The sequence below is a fragment of the Octodon degus genome, unplaced genomic scaffold (assembly GCF_000260255.1).
Source record: "Octodon degus isolate 3935 unplaced genomic scaffold, OctDeg1.0 scaffold00022, whole genome shotgun sequence".
In the NCBI taxonomy this organism is placed as follows: domain Eukaryota; kingdom Metazoa; phylum Chordata; class Mammalia; order Rodentia; family Octodontidae; genus Octodon; species Octodon degus.
The window spans coordinates 358,028-363,302 of NW_004524598.1; the positions used below are offsets into that span (position 1 = coordinate 358,028).

The 5,275-nt window shown below is 37.5% G+C and overlaps 1 protein-coding gene across 1 annotated transcript in view; it reads left to right on the top strand.

The window, feature by feature from the left end:
• The window catches only part of Mms22l (MMS22 like, DNA repair protein), a 128,568-nt gene that overhangs the window by 34,341 nt on the left and 88,952 nt on the right, over window positions 1-5,275 (top strand). The gene's annotated exons all lie outside the window — the stretch shown is intronic.

The following is a 5,275-nucleotide window of genomic DNA, read 5'->3' on the forward strand; positions in this document are numbered from 1 at the left end:
GTGTTAGTGTCCTCTGCACTTGTTACGGGTGGGCTTGGGTTCTGAGGTTGCATTTTGTTCCTTCTCGTCATTTTGTGTAGCACTGTCTTCTGCCCTTTGGTGTCGATCTTTGCTGTAGTTATAACCTTCACACATACTGAAGTTCAGGTGGAGCTCTACAGAGTTTGGACTCATCCAGCTGCGTCTGGCTTGGGTCTGCCTGCTGTGCTCAGCTCCTTCCCACTGCGGACCTGGGCTAGGACTGGGTCTGGGGCTTCCTGGAAGTCGGCAGAAATTCCTACTGGGCGGGAGGTGTGGGGGAGGTACGGCGGAGTGGTGAGGGGGGCGTCCTGAGGGGGTGGGAGAGGGTCCAGCCCACGCTGCGCCTGGGCTGGGACTGGTCCCGCTGGCGCAAGGTAGCAGGACAGTTTGAATTTCTTGACAGTTTACTTTTTCTGTCCAGAGGCACAAACTCCACCATGTGCCAGTATACTGAACGTATGTCACTTGAAAGCTTTGTATTTAAATAGGTTTAATTAGTTTTTATCTTAAAAGTTTGTCTAACTTGGGATTTTTATAAGTCTATAAGGAAAATTTGATATTTCAGTTCTCATTTTGAAATCTTAATATTTTCATATATTATTATTGAATTTTTTTTCTCTCAGCGTAGATGGAAGTGTGTTCACCTCACAATCATAGTCATTTATTTTAAAACCAAATACAGTTTAAAGGGGAAATTTATTTTTGAACATTACAGTGATCAGGTTCTTTCTTTCTTTTTTTGTGGTACTGGGGCTTGAATCAAGGGCCTTTTGTGTGTCACTGAAGCAAACAGTATCAATGAATTATACTGCCAGACTTTTTTTTTTTTTTTTTAAACTTTTGCTTTGAGGCAGGGTCACACTAAGTTTCTGAGGCTAACCTTGAACTTTTGGGATCCTCCTACCTCAACCTGCTGAGGGGCTAAGATCACAGGCAGGTGGCACTACACCCTATAGCAGAGGTCAGTTTTAACAGTAGACTTTCTCTACAAGAATTATAGGGCAATTGGGGAGGCTAGTTGTTGCTTGTGTTTGGAATATTTGAAATGCCAACCAGATAAAAGATGTGAAATATGATCTTAATTCTTGCAGTAAGATCTCTGTTCTACTGGAGTGGAGAGTAAGCGAATCTGTTTCATAGTTCTTGTGGAGATCTGACCTATTCAGTACTTTGAATGATTCTGTTAGTTTTAATGGTAGGATATGAAATATAAATCATAATCCCAAATTGATAACTTCTTACCTGCTATTAACTAGGCTTTTAGAAATGAGACTAATGATATGACTTGGTATATAGGAAAATATGCTAAAGTTGCTCTGATTTAACTTTCCTTATGGGAGACAATTCTGTATTTCTTTGATACCTACTCTTGTATTTGCTTTAGGCATGGTATAGTTCTATTCTTTCCTTTGATGCTTGATTTGTTTAGGTTATAGCTGGCATCTTGAGCCATATTATTGAAATTATTTGGGTCAGAATTATGCTATTTCTCCGTGATGCTTATGACTGACTTGCCTTTTTAGTACTGTTGAAATTACTAACATTATCCAATTGTAAAGCTAAAATTTAAATTATATAAACTCTATCATGTGCTTCTCAGTCCTAGTTGGTGACAGTGTGTTAGTAAGAAGGAATGATATAAAAATAAGTCACTAAAATCTAAAAGGAGGCTTGCTTGGGGGAAAAAACCTGGTTACTAATATATGATACAATAGAAAGACTGCAGGCTTTGGAGCCACACCAGCTTGGATTTGAATGCATTTCCTTGATATATGCACATGTAGTCTTTCTGAGACTTCATTGTATTTTTGTTTGTTTTTTGCAAAATGCTAAATTTTCTGAGGAATTAATGTGTAAAGAGCCTAACACAGTATTCATGTAATATTGATAGAGCAAAATGGTCTCCTTTTTGAGAGCCAACTACTGAGTTTCAGGGCTCAGTCCATAAGACTGCCCTCATTTTTTTTTTTTTTTAATATTTTTAATATTTTTAGTACAGGGTCTACAGGGTATCATTACACAGATCAGACTTTTAGTGATCCTCCTGTTCTCAGCCTCTCCTCTGTAGCAGAGATTACAGACGTGCACCACCGTGCCCAGTCTCATTCGCCATCTCGGCATGCCCCTGAGGCAGGGCTGGCATGGAATTTGGGCTGGAAATGGAACCAGACCCTCATTTCTGACAGCAGTGGCAAGTTTGGAAATTCCTAGAGCTGTCCTCAGGTCTAGGATATGCAGAACTCGTTGAAAACTGTTAGACTCATGTATATTACAGAGAAAGGAAATAGATTAACATCAGAGAAAGAAAGAAGCACATAAAGCAGAATGCAGTCTAAGTACCAATTGTGGATTCTCTTGTCTTCTCCCTGTGGGATCAGGACACATTCACCTCCTATCACCAGTGTATGGCAGTGTATGAATATTGCCAACCAGGGTGGCTCACTCAGTGTTCATAGTTTTTTTGGACTTTGCAATACTTAGGCATGATCTGTTGACTACTTGCAATTATTTTTTCTCAGTCTCTTAAGTCAGCTGACCCAAAGTGACCAATCTAAATCACTTTGTTAGTCTTTTAAACATGACCAGGCCCTACTCTTAAGATGGGTCTGGTCAGCGTCTGTTTTCAGTGCATTGTTAGACCATCCATGCATGGCCCAAAAACAAGATGCCGCTACTTTTGGCTTAACATTCTGACAGCTTAGATACATCCCAGGAGCAGAGGACAAAGTACAAACCTACTCTTGGGGCAGGACCGTATATAGTTTGTCCCACATTCTCTCCACACAGTGTTTTTTGCATTCATTTTACTTGTATAAATAAATATATTTCAAAAAGTCAGTAATACTTTTTGCTAAAAGTAACTAAGTCATTACAAAATTAGCAGCTTAAAACAAACATTACCTTGCACTTTCTTAAGTCAGGCATTTAGGACCAACTTAAGTAGGTGATTGTGGGTCAGGATCTTTCATGAGCTTGACAACTGGGGCTGGAAAATGAGCCTCCAACTTCATGTTTTGGCAGAATGGGTTCCATTACCCATTGTGGGGACCTCTTGAGCCCTTCTCGCAGTATGATTTTTCTTGGATCAAGTCAACAAGAGTATTGTGGAGCTTTCGTGTCTTATAACCTACTCTTTGAGGTGACATCCTATTATTTTCATATTAGTATGGATGTCTGTTTGTGGCAGGGTTGACCCTTGTACAGTGTGCGAGGGGAGTACATAAAGTAGGAATATGGGGCCGAAGTTATGGGGTGTATGTTAGAGCCTGGCTACTATAGTTGCTTTATGTCTTTATTAAGGTACTATTTATTCAGCAGTTTATTATAGTGTAGTTAGTGATCTTTTGAGTTTATTCTTTTTTTGTATTTAGCACAGGGTCTACAGGGGTTCACTACATAGATCAGACTCCTAGTGATTCTCCTGTTTTCAGTCTCCCAAGAGCTGGTATTACAGGTCTGCGGCACCACGCCTAGTCTCAGTCAGTCTCACTGTGCCCCGGGGCGGGGCCGGCACCAGCACCTGTACACGTGCTGGGGATTGAGCCCCAGCCTCTGCACTCTGCCTAGGCAATTGGAACATCATATTCTTATGGTATAGTGAGAGTCTATGCCTTTATTCTTTAAGGTCTCTGACTTTACTTTTGAACTCTTATATTTGAGTCACATCTTTTTTTTTTTTTCTCCACTAGAAATATTCCTTGCTTCCTCTTGGAGATTTTTTGTTTGTTTGTTTGTTTCTAGGTTTTGACCGGTTTCTACACATCTTAAGTGTTTAAGAATTAAGTATCCTGTGAAAACGTCTTCCAGGTGTCCTGTTGGAAAAATGGAATTCTTTTTAGTCCGTACCCTGTGTGAAAGTCCTTTTTTAATTTTTTTCTTCTGAATATTTCATATAATTGAGAGTATCAGATAATAAACTGTTGACAGGTAGCACTGTGTGAAATTTAATTTTATTTTCTGTGCAGAGTTTTTTAGACCATCTGACAGCAAAATTAAAAATTCTTAAACTACTTATATCCTGTAGAAGCATCACTTTTAATAAGACAGTTGATAAGGTTTATATTATGTTGGGAAAGTTGTAGAAACTTCTTTTCTTGGTCTGTTAGCTAATTCTTTGCCCTGAAGTATTACAAATTCATGAAATTATAGAGCTTTATAAGGATAAAATGTACTTCACTGAATCTGCTATGCTATAATTATAAATATATGTGTAGAATGCTGCAATATTTTTTTCCTTTCTAGAGACACATGGAATCAAATTGGAACTTTGTGGAAGAACTGTTGAAACGGTCCATGAGTGTTCAGGTATGCGATTAGAGTGAGACAATTTGTGGTATTCACATGTTTTTATGTTATACATATTATGTATAAAAACCAAATAAACTATTTAACTTACATAAGTAACAGTTTACTACTTATACCTGAAATAGAATCATTCTTTGAAGGGTCAACTTATAGGGGTTCTTAGTAGTTAGTGACTCTCCTTTAAAAATTTTTATTTTTAATGCTGTAAGTTAACAGACAAAGATAGATATCCTAATAGGTGACTTTGATGAAATGTATTCAAAATAAGTGGTAGATGCTTCAGAACTGTCAGCCATTCCTTGACTGTATGATATCAAACTAGGAGACACGATGGAGGAGATAGTCGGTGGCATTGGAAATGCAGCTGGATCCTTATCACTGCAGGAAGGTGACTTGCTTGCTGAGCAATTTGTCTTACAGGCTTGAGTCGTATTCTTACTGATAAGGTCCTAGTTTCCGAGCACTCATTTCATACCTTATCATTTCTCTTTCTGCAGAGCTGTTAATATAGTGCTTCATGGCCCAGAGGTCAGACTTGACCTCCTTTTAAATAGTTTAAAATTTCACATCTTTAAACATGTTGTATTAGAGCTCTGTAAAGTTTTATAATATCATTTATGTAAAATTTATGAAAAATTATATTAAATATTGTTTTTAATTTGGAAAATAAATTAGTTTTGGTTAAGGAAGTGTGAATCTTAAGAGGAATGAAGAAAGAATAGTGTAAGATTGCTTTGTGTTTTCTTAGAATGTCTTGTTTGTATTCACTTTTTACGTGAAACTTGTTAGTTATTAACATTTATTAATGTTATCCAAAGAATGTTGCATATATATGTCGTCACAGACAATAGACTTCTTTATATATCTATACACACACACATATATATACACATATATATATACACACACACATACATATATATATATATATACACATATATATATGTAT